The sequence below is a fragment of the Crocuta crocuta genome, unplaced genomic scaffold (genome assembly GCF_008692635.1).
Source record: "Crocuta crocuta isolate KB4526 unplaced genomic scaffold, BGI_CrCroc_1.0 scaffold451, whole genome shotgun sequence".
Classification (NCBI taxonomy): Eukaryota; Metazoa; Chordata; class Mammalia; order Carnivora; family Hyaenidae; genus Crocuta; species Crocuta crocuta.
The window spans coordinates 221351-233596 of NW_027527963.1; positions in this window are offsets into that span (position 1 = coordinate 221351).

The window sequence follows — 12246 nt, forward strand, 5'->3', positions numbered from 1 at the left end:
CCCCCATAGATATTTCTCAGATTCGTAACAAACCCAGGGCATGTCTATTGTTCTTGCTTTCAGAGTAAGTTCCAGAAAATCACTCTGCCTGGAAGGAAACATGGTTCACTAAACTTAAGTAGCAACTTGGAAAGGATGGCTCTAGAATATTCTAAACACTATTGTTTTATTAATACACAATGTATAGCAGAGTAAAGCGATTAACCTCCTAAGGGTATTGTGAATTTTAAAAACAAAAGATCAAAAGGGATAAACTGTACTAATCTATGACATCATCACAATTACTTATTTCAAAACTACTCTCAGTGAGAGATCAGTTTTTTAAATGGCCTTAATTAAATAAGATCAAATAAAATTTTTGATTCCTCTTTATTCCACTTTATTTATTCCACTTTATTTTCAAAAAGTTTTTAAATTTGTTGAGAGAGAGTGTGTGTGTCAGTGAGTGTACAAGCAGGAGAGAGACAGAGGTTAAAAAGAGAAAGAGAATATTAAGTAGACTCCATACCCAGGACGCAACCCAAGATGGGCCTCGATCTCACTACCATGAGATCATGACCTGAGCCGAAATGAAGAGTCAGACACTTAACCTACTAAGCCACCCAGGGCCTCCTCAAACTCTTTGAAACTATATAACCCTTAAAAAATACATCTATAACTTTTATCATAATTTTTCATCAATTGTTTTAAAGTAACTAATATACTCCAGAGCATCAGGATTAAGCTCATAAACTTTTGAGCCAAACTGCTGCTTAATAGTGCAAATTGCTTAATCTATTTCTCAATTTTTAAATCTATAAAATGGTATATCATAATAGTACCTACCTCACTCTCAAAGCCATTGTGCATGTTAAATTAAATAAAATATGCAAAGTATCTAGAACAATGACTCTTACAAAATATAAACTCAGAAATATTAGTTCTTCTAAGAATAAGAGTCTGAAAAGATATGAGTCAGCTGGCAATTGTATCATTACAAAAGGTAGGTATTTAAATAATCAGGCCATACGATTCATGTATTCTTTCAGAAAAAAAAACTTAAAAATTTATCTGTCTCTCTTAAAATCCATTTATCTCTTGCATGTAAAAAGACAAGATTAATAAAATCTTGAAAGCTTGGCTGTTCATTTCACTGCAGTTTTTCTTAAAAAACAGAAAGACATAGGGGCACGTGGGTGGATCAGTTGGTTAAGCGTCCAACTTCAGCTCAGGTCATGATCTCAGGGTTCGTGGGTTTGAGCCCTGCGTCAGGCTCTGTGCTGACAGCTCAGAGCCTGGAGCCTGTCTTTGGATTCTGTGTTTCCCTCTCTCTCTGACCCTCCTCTGCTCACGCTGTCTCTCTCTCTCTCTCTCAAAAATAAATAAAACATTAAAAAAAATTTTTTTAAAAAAAGGACATTAAATGAGAAGTATGTCTTCAAACGCCTGCCTGGAGATCCAAAATAATCTACCATATCTGGAAAAGAGCAAGAGAGTCTCATGGTCATGAAGGACACAACAGAACCCTGTCTTGAGAAACAATCACAAATTTGCTCTTTGCCTTATCATTTTCTATTTCTGAACTGCAAACTGAATATGAGTTATCCTTTCTACTAAAAACTCTAGTTGTTATGCGTCATTTTGATACATGGTCCTAAATAGAGATACAAAGGTTATCTTCTCTATCGCAACTACCCAACAAAGAATGTTTTCTTTATTCAAGAAGAGTTTCCCATAGCTACATTTTTCACCACTTAAGATCCAAATCCTTTAATTTTCCAAATAACAACTAACAATTATGCTCCAGATACTACTTCTAGTGCCTTCCACAAACTCTCATTTAATTCTTGCAATAACTGTATGGGTTAAGACTAATATTAATTCTATTATACAGGTGAGGAACTTGAGCCTCATGGAGGTTAAATAATTTGTTCATGGGGATACACTCAGCAAGTGCTACAGTTGAGATGTGAGCCTAGGCAGTGGAAGCATCATGAGAGTTCACATTTTAATAATCACTCAATAATTTATAACATGTTCAAGGTCAAACTCAGTATTTCATTCCTTTTTAACCTTTCCCTTATTCTTTATCTTAACTGAGTATCTCACAACCATCCCCTCCAACTGCATATAAGCAATCATCAAATCTTATAGACTTTTTTACCTCTTTATTCTTATCTATATTCATATATACATCTGCCTACTAAAATTTTCCATTTGGATATTCCACATGTACCTTAACCTTACTCTAATTTCCCACCAGTTTCTTAATCATATATGTCCTATTATGGTGAATAATACCATTATCCCCTCACTTGAGGGAAAAAAGGTAATTTGATAGACCTCATAATTCTTTCTGCTTCTTTGACCATCTGCCCACCAAACACATATCACACACACAGACACACACACGCACACACACACACACTACACAACCAATCAAATCACTACTGCCTGTCAATAATCCCCTAAACTATCACAAGTGTCCCTTTACCTATCTTCCTGCCTGCCTCTAATTACACTCCACAGTCCACATTACCTCAACTTAACTCTTGTACTGCTGCCATAATGGCATTCATGACATGAACATTTGTTTGTCTTTTTCCTGCTTGTGTTTTCATAAAGGAATGCAAGATAAATTCTGAACACTTTTATGAAAAATACAAGACTCTTCAGAATCTAACACCTGCCTATTCACTCAGATTAATCTTCCAATGCTATTCCACTTGTCTGGAGCATCTCTTCCCTGGGACTCCCACAAATCCTACAAGCTTCACTTGAAATGCTGCCTCCTTCATGAAGCTTCTCTGTCTCTTGAAAGCATGCTTAGATGCTAGTGCTCACATGCTTTCAGTAATTTTTCACTGTCTCTCTATATAACAATCACCTTATAGCTAGATAGTTGTTTGCTCACATGTCTATCTTCTCAGTACTGTTCTTGGAGGCAAAACAATACACATTTTTAAATTAAAAAATTTTTTAAATGTAATAGTCTCATTGAAGGCACCTTAGAAAATTCAATAATGTCTAAAAAAAGTAAAATTGTTCATATTTCTTCCACAAAGAAAATATCATTACTTTAAAGGTAACTCTTCTACTCATACACATGCATGTGCACACATGCGCACACACTACATATTTTTTATTTGTCTCAGAACATGGCTTGTTTTCTTTTTCTAGCAGCTGGCACGAGGCCTACCACATATAAAATAGTCAACAAATATTTACTGAGTAAATGAATAATCCCAAATCTATGCTCCATTTCCCCATGTCCTTGGCTACTACCTTATAATCATTTTTCTGAGCTACTCTAATAATCTGTAATTGGTCTCCAATTTCTTTTCCCTTGAATTCATCCTCCATATTGCTACCATGATTATATTAGAAAATAAAAACCTTGCTACATTATTGTCATGTTTATGAATCTTTTGATGACTTTTATTGCCTATGAAATAAAATACAATTCTTTACCATTCAAGGCTTTTCACAATTTAGTCCTAATATACTTTACATTCCTGACCCATCTTCAGTTATTTTTACCTCTTGTACTGGCCATTGTTCTAGTCACACTAGACCACAGTTCTCAAAGATATGTTGTGGAGTCTCACTCTTGACTCATGCCCTTTCCTCTAACCAAAATATCTTGCCCCAGTCTTCCTCATCAGGCAAATATTTGGTACATCCCTCAAGGTCAAATATATCTTCTACAAAGTCCTTTTCAACCTTCTCTCCATTTTTCAGCCAAGTGATTTACTCTTTCAGCTGTTTCCAGAGTAGTCCCCAAAGCTAAAACTAAAGTTTGTAAAACTGCATTCTCTGACCCTCACTTGTGGAAGTTCAGATTTGGTAGGTTTGGAGTAGAGAAAAGAAATCTGTTGTTTTAAAAACATGCTACGTCTTAATGTAAACAATGCCAGACTGAATGCGGTTCAGTTCTGTGTCAGACTGAACTCTGGGTTGCTGAGTGCTAAACATTCTTCTTACAACATGACTCATAATCATGCTGGAAGCAGCCAGAAGTAGAGCATGTTGGGACCCATGCTTTCGGGTATTAATAAAACAAATCCTTGTTTTTCATAGGTTTTATACGTATGAGTCTTTGGGAAGTGAAATAAGCCTTTGTTATTTCAAGCTGTTCAAAACACCAGGGAAACGGAGGGGTTGAAAATATAAAGTAAAATAAAAGCTTAAACTACTTAATATAAACAAAAATTAAAAAAAAGAAAAGAAAGGACATGAAATCATTTAAGCTGCCTCTATAAGACTGTACTCATGGGAAAACAAGTGAGGAGGTGAAGAAGCACAATGAAACTAGTTTTACAAAAATATGATTTATATCCAAGGCGCCATCAGGGACCTTTGCTTCTTCAAATCAGAACTGTTATCCTAGAAAGGCACTATTGGCTCTGAACAAGCCACTTAGCCCAAAATTCTTGGGATTTTCTTCATTCAAAAAGATGTGCAACTCCTTTTGAAGATTTCAGTTCAAAATAACTCTGTGTAAAACCCACNTGGCTCTGAACAAGTCACTTAGCCCAAAATTCTTGGGATTTTCTTCATTCAAAAAGATGCGCAACTCCTTTTGAAGATTTTAGTTCAAAGTAACTCTGTAAAACCCACCCTCCCTTCTCTCTTGGATACAATATGCTCATTAACCGAGCAAGTGCCCAGAGAAGAAAAGTGCATTAATAGTTAATCATTTCTAAAGTTAACTTTCGAATCAAGAATTTTAGAGACAGAGAGACTGTTAGAAGATTTTCTAGACCGTCCTTCTTAACCTTTTCCATAGCAGAGTGCACACAGAAAATGGTATTTGTAGGGCAGTCTGGGATAAAAAGATGTGACTAGTAGAGACTAAAGGGGGCTGACAAAAACTGAGGACTGATGGATGTGGGGGGGAGGGGGGATGGGCATGGAGGAGGGCACTTTGGGGATGAGCACTGAGTGTTATGTGGAAAATAATTTGACAATAAACTATTTGTAAAAAAAAAAAAATAATAAAGGGGACTGGCAAGGAGCTCCTGCTGCCAGTAGGTGGGTGTCAAAGAGCTCACAGTATCTTCTAAAATCTCTGTAACCCATATTGCCTGAGAAGATATCCTGGATAAAATAATGTGTCTTAGAGATAAGAAGAATCAAGCCTCAAAGGATGGCTTGACACGAGAGAGGTTAACAAAGTTAGTGGGAAAATGAGCACTGGGTATTCAAATGCCTCGTAAGAACAGTGGTTCCAATCTATGTGACATTCAGAATTCTCCAATGCTGGGGGTGCCTGGGTGACTCAGTCAGTTAAGCATTCAAGTCTTGATCTCAGCTCAGGTCTTGATCTCAGAGTCTTGAGTCTGAGCCCCACATTGGCTCCATGCTGGGGGTGTGGAGCCTACTTCAAGAAAAAGAATTCACCAATTCTGATCATTGGTGGAATCTTCTGAAGGGATCTACCATTTCACAGAGGCACCCAGCATCGGCAATAATAGATTGGGAAAATGATGATCTTGCCCACAAATATTTGTACTATTTTCTGCTCTATTTAAACACTACTTAAAAAAAAAAAAACAAAGACACTCATTTAGAATTTTCTTAATTCGTTGAAAAAGTGCGAGGTAAAATGCTAAAAGCACTTTATAAATATATGGAAGAGGTGGCCAGGAATTAATCAGGAGTATGAGTCTAAGGAAGTAAGTGAGAAGCATTTGGGTGCTCTGGGAGAACTTATATATCCAGGATACCTAGAACTTTGCATTATCCCAGAGCAGAGTGAACTAGATACCTAGAACTTTGCATTATCCTATTAGTGGCCCTCCAGCATAAAAGCAATGCTCAGGGAAAGCCATGTACAAAGGAAAATAATTCACCAGAGATAATTAAATAGGAGTGCTGGGGTGGTTCAGTTGGTTTAGCATCCATGGTCATGATCTCACAGTTGGGTTTGTGAGTCTTAGCCCTGCATCAGGCTCTGCACTGGCAGTGAGGAGTCTGCTTGGAATTCTCTCTCTCTCTCTCTCTCTTTCTCTCTGCTTCTACCTCACTTGCCTGTGTGTGCTTACTCTCATGCTCTCTTTCTCAAAAAGTCAAGAGAAAAAAAGGAAATAATTGTCTTTTACTGTGAAGCAGCAGAGAAAACTGTCTAAAATAGATTTAAATATGGACAAAATCTCTGCTGAGAATTTGTAGTCACTGAAAGGTTCAGCTGTGGACTTAGGATCAAAATTTACAGGATATGAAAAAGCATAAGCTAAAAATTTTCATTTCTGAACCCATTTAAACTACCAGGCCGATAAAGTCCTCATGCATATGCCAGGAAAAAAACCCCACAGATCCTTGTTGAAGGAATGAATTAGAAAAGTCCAAAAGATTGTGTTTTATATGAAAAAAAGTTTGCCAGAAAGAAAAATCACAAAACAAATGAGAAACTAAGCTACTACAAGCAATGTCACAGAAATTACAAACCATAGAAACTCGGATACTGGAAATGTATAAACACAGAGAATATACTAGAAAATAAATTTATATGTTTAAATAAGTTTTGAAGGGGGGAAGGGGATAATCCACCTGACTAATAAGCAAGATATTAGGTAGATTTGGGAAAAGAGATCGAGAAGTATAAGTACAATAATTAAAAGTAAATATTCAGTGTAGCGATTAAACAGCAGATAGATACAATGATAGAATTGATAAAATGGAAGATTCTTATGAAAAAGAAGAAATTACACAGAATAAAGCAAAAGAGTTAAAAAGATGGGAAATGCTTTTAAAAAGAATTGGGGACAACAAGGAAGACATAGGAAATCTAAAATATATCTAGTCAGAGTTTCAGGACAAGCAGGTAAATTTAACCAAAAGAAAGTAATATAGCCATAATTAGAATCAGACAAAATATTCTTTAAAGGAAAAAATACTGCCAATAGATAAGAAAACTATAAAAATAAAAATAACAGGATATAATCTAAAGAATATCACATGTATAATTTATACTATTTAATAGCATAGCCTCAAGATAATTAACATATAAATAAAACGAGCTACCTAGAGAAATTGAAAGATCCACCAAGATTGTGGGAAATATGTTGCACATATCTTTTAGTTATTAATACCTGGAGTAGATAAGAAATCCAACAAAGTTGCAGTCAGAGATAAATAAGTCTTGGAGATCTGTAAAGCATAGTGTACTCAATATAGACAAGAATACTGTATTATAATTGCCAAACTTGCTAGGAGACTAGGCCTTAATTATTCCTACACAAAAAAGAAATGATAATTATGTGACATGTTAAAGATGCTATCACTATAGTTGGGCAATCATATTATAACATATAAATGTAGAAAATCAACATGTACACCTTAAAGCTACATGGTGTTCTATGTCAAGTGTATTTCAATAAAAAATAAAATGGAGGTAATAAGAAAAAGAAAAACCAATAAGGATGCAAATAATTTGAACAATATAATTAACAAGTTGGATTTCATTGATGTATATAGAAGTCTGCATCCAATAAGTGGAAAGAATTGGTATAAAATAGAACACATTTTCTGAACCCTAATGTAATTACATTAGAAATTGTGGTGGAAATTCTGATTTTCCTATCATTTCTGGGCATAGAGTTATAAATAGTTTTATAAATCCTTTTATATTTAGAAGACTTAGTTCTGTTGTATGGAATGTGGGTAGAAGTGATGCATGTGCTTTCAGGCCAGAGCAGAGAGTATTCTGTGCAATTCTACACTCTTGCTTCCTCTCTATCCAAAACATATGGAGCTGCACATTGAGAATGCTGGCAATTTAAAAAAGGGAGGAAGCTTACTCTCTGTGTCATATATGGAAATATTCAGGATGGACTTTGAATGAACAAGAAATAAACTTGTACTGTGGTAAGCCCTTAGAAATTTGCAATTGTTTGTTGCAGCTGATAGCTTATCATAAGAACACAGAAATTAAAAATAAAATGAGAGCTAAAAATAATTCTCTCTGTTTACAAAGTTTTAAACACAATTCTGGTAACTCAAGAGTTAAAGAGAAGAGTGTAAAAGAAATGTTTAAATACTGGAATTAAATAATAAATAAACCTAAAGAAAGCTGGAAGAGAAAAATGATTTGGAAATGTATAGAAATAAAAACAAATATGTAATAGAAGAGAAATAAAATGAAATGCTGGTCTTCAGAAGACTAATAAAATTAACAAAGCTCTAGCAAAGTTGATTCAAAGGAAAAGAGGTAAAGTAAAAAACCAACAATATTAGGAATGAAAAGAGGAAATACTGCATATACAGCAGAAAGTTTAAAAATAATAGAATATATTAAAAATTAAAAGATAAGAGACACTGACAACCTTTTGTTCTGAACTTACTTATCAGGAATGTTTGTATAGTGAATAGCCTTGGAAGATATGGTGTCTCCTTCTGGACCAAAAAGCAGCCATACTTACTGCCAATTAAAGAAGATTCAGGGGTACCTTGGTGGCTCCATCGGTTAAGCCTCCAACTTTTCATATCAGCTCTGGCCATGGTTTTGCAGTCATGAGAGTGAGGCCCAGTTGGGCTCACCACTGAGTGTGGAGCCTGCTTGAGATTCTCTCCCTCCCTCCCATTCTCTCTGTCTCTCTCTCTCAAAATAAATAAATGAAAGTTTTTTTAAACATTCAGATTCCCTAAACTCAGGGTATCTCTCCTATAATGCAACTCAATGTGTATGTATGCGTCCATCTGAGCCCATCCATGTTGCCCCAAGGGGACCGGAAACAAGAAGAATTGATGCAAACATGAAGATCATGCTGCCTGCTGTGCCTTAAGTAAAGTCCTTTATCTCTGACTCAGGAGCTCATATCTTCTGCTAGTATCTATGAAACTGTGGTAAGGTAATGTGTTGGCTTGCAAGTATGGCAAAATCTCATGCCTATAGGCTTAGGAGGAATTCTTAGCTGTGCTCCCTTAACTATTCCCTGTAGCTTCCTCCTCCCCTCTAGATGAATAGACCAAGTACTAGTGGGAAAAACTCCAACAGTGACAGAGTTCCCACAGATAATGTGCCGTATGAATAAGGCTGGAGGGGGCAATTTGGGCTGAAAATTAGGTGGTTAGGGTGGCATCATCCCAAAGCAAAAAGCATGTTTTTGAAACCCATCTTCTATAAGGGGGGGCTTTTTAAAATTTAAACTTAGTGGTGCCTCTACTTTCTTCATGATGGCTCTTATTACAGTACAGCATAGTGTAATTATGACATAACTAATCTCTATTCCTTTATAGAATGTAATCTGTATCCTTGATTTGAAAAAAGTACAGAGATTGTATTTTATTCACCTTTGTATACCCAGGTGTCTGGTGTTTGGCATAGAATAATGTAAAGGATTTTTGTCCTGAGGAGTGGAAAGATAACACCCATGGATTTTATATTTGGCTATTTGGTTTCCAAAATGGTTCCAATTCATGGCTATTTTGTGAATTTTTTGTGCACAGGAAGCAGAATCTGTCCCAGAATCAGCTAAATTGGTTATTCAGGACTCTCTCTCTCTCTCTCTCTCTCTCTCTGTCACTGATGGCTGTATTCCTAAAGCATCAAGTTTTTATAGCATCCAGTATACATAAGGCAACAAACATCTCACTAGGAGTAAAAGATATTCAAGATTTTTAATTTAATGGGGAGATATTAATTGCAATGGTTTGGAGCCTCATTACCATCAGAAACAGTGTAAAGAGATCTACTGTGAAGCCAGACAATCTGGGTTTGAGTCCTGGCAACATAGCTTCTGAACTAAGGTAAGTTACTTAGTCTTCTATGTTTCTGTTTCTTTACCTGCAAAAGAGAGGTGATAATAGCAGCACTTATCTAGGATGTTGTGAGGATTAAATGAGTTAATTTATACAAAACACCTAGAACAGTCTCTGATATAACATAAAGAGTATAGAAGTGATAGTTCTTATAATGGTGATGGTAGTGGTTGTGATAATGACAATGCTTCTCTTTATGCATCGCCCTGTACATAGAGATCACTTAGAATCCTCTGATTATTCCTGCAGTAGTCTCAGAGTCCCAGCATTCTAGTCAATTCTATTTGATAATGCTCAATTTGGAAATTATAAGAATGAATTGGGAAGATTTTTTCATAACATATCGTCACCTACCAATTGATCAAATGATAATCCACTTTTGGGATACAGAAATCCCACTCAGAGAACCCTTAACAGGGAAGGTACAAAAGGGACTTTCTAGTCCTTGTTTGGCCCAGTTCATCAATCAGTTAATGAGTCCCTGCATAAAAAGATGGGGGGGGGGGCGGGGAGAGAAATGGAAAAGATATTTAACATTAATGAAATTTTATAATTTTTTATGGTGTAAAAATGACATAACATAAAGTTTTAGCCCCCCCCAAAAGAAGGAAAGTAACAAAAGAGGAAAAAAGAGGAAAGTATTCAAGAGAGTAGCTAATAAAAGTAGAAATGCAGTGCTTCTTAGATAAAAAGGATTTTCCTATACACATGTAGATTCATATATTCCAACTGTAAAAGTACCAGATGCAATAGTTCCCCTAACAAATACTCTCCTCTATGCTGATGGCATGGTTTAATAATAATGATAATAACAACAAGAACAGCCTCTGATCTTCTCTGCTACTTGTAGTCAGAATGAGCTCCTGTATAACAAATAGGCTAAATTGAAATTACCATTTTGAAACAAGATATTTTCCAAACCAAATAGCAATGTTAGACAAATTGATTTAGCTTCTTAGAGGGTACATTTACAACCAAGTCATTTGGGTGTTCTTACAAAGAAAAATGGTCATAAAACTGAAATATTCTAGAGGAAAGAATAGTTCCTTTGACTATTACCTATTTGACTAAATATCTAAAACTTTTCTTTATCCACTTGGTTCCTCCAATTCTTATGGAAGCCATTCCAAAATCTTTCTTTTCATTTCCCTCCATGCACCCCATTGCCAAAACCTCATCCCATACGTATTGCTTGAGCCTACTCCATCCATCTTACTATCACTATCCAATTGCTTCACTTCCTCCACGATCTTTCTTCTGCTGAAGAAAGATTTTCTTAAAACATTCCTCTTCCTCTTTAACATAATTCAAGAAGTTTCAAATCTGTTGCTCCCTGCTGCCTTAGGCTCAAAAAATTCTTTGGGTATTGCCATCCAAAGGGAAAGTTGTGAGTATTTACATTAAAATTTTTCTTTTTATGCAAGTCACATAGTATACAACTTTCTCCTCAATTGGACTATGAAATCCTCAAAAGTAGAAACCACATTTTGCTCATTTTATAAATGCCTACCATAGGTATGACCTAAAGAAGCTCTCAGTATGACTCATGAGCCCCAACCACATGTACTTTCTACTGTACCATCTATGGTTGTTTCAGCATTTCACTCAGGAGGAACCTAGAGGGAATTTTTAGGGAAGAGTGTATAGGGGACTAGTTTGAAACAACCTTTGCATAGCAAGTAGATTTTTTGCTTAGATTGTATGTTTATTGCATTCATTCATCATTCCATCTATCCATTTATTACAATGTATTAAGTGCCAACAATATGTCAGATACAATGCTTGGTGTTAGAAATCCAGCAAAGAAAAAAACCAGATAATAGTTTGTGCCTTCATGGCATTTACATTAATATGGAGGACAGTGATTAGTATTATGGAGAAAATTAAATAAAGGAGGTTGCAGAATTCTGGAGGGAGATGTTGCATTCTTTTAAAACAGGGTAGACAAAGAATGCTTCACTGAGAAGGTGGCATTAAAGACCTAAGCGGTTTGGGTGAGAGTCACACAGATATCTGGAAGAAAGTGTTCCTAGCAGAAGGAATAGCCAGGAATGTTTCAGCAAAGCAAAAAAGCATAGAGCTCTAGAGCAGGAAAAGCAAGAGACAGAAGAGAAGATGTGGTAAGAGAGTTATCAGATGGTAAGAATGTGGAGGAGATTTTTAGACTATTCTTAGGACTGGATTTTACTCTAAGACACAAAGCCATTAGAGCATTTTGAGCAAAGCAGTTAAGTTTGATTTTAATTTTTTTATTTTTTTACAAATAGTTTATTGTCAAATTAGTTTCCACATAACACTCAGTGCTCATCCCCACATGATTTTAATTTTTAAAAGGGTCTAGCTACCTTTTGAGAAGACACTTAAGTGATAGACATGTGGAAATAGAAGACCAATCTACTGCTGACCAATCTCCCGACTTCTTTCTCCCTTACTTTGCCCTTGTCACCCTAGCCTCTTCACTTTTCTCAGATATTCCAGGCGTGTTAATGCCTTGAGAACTTTTAC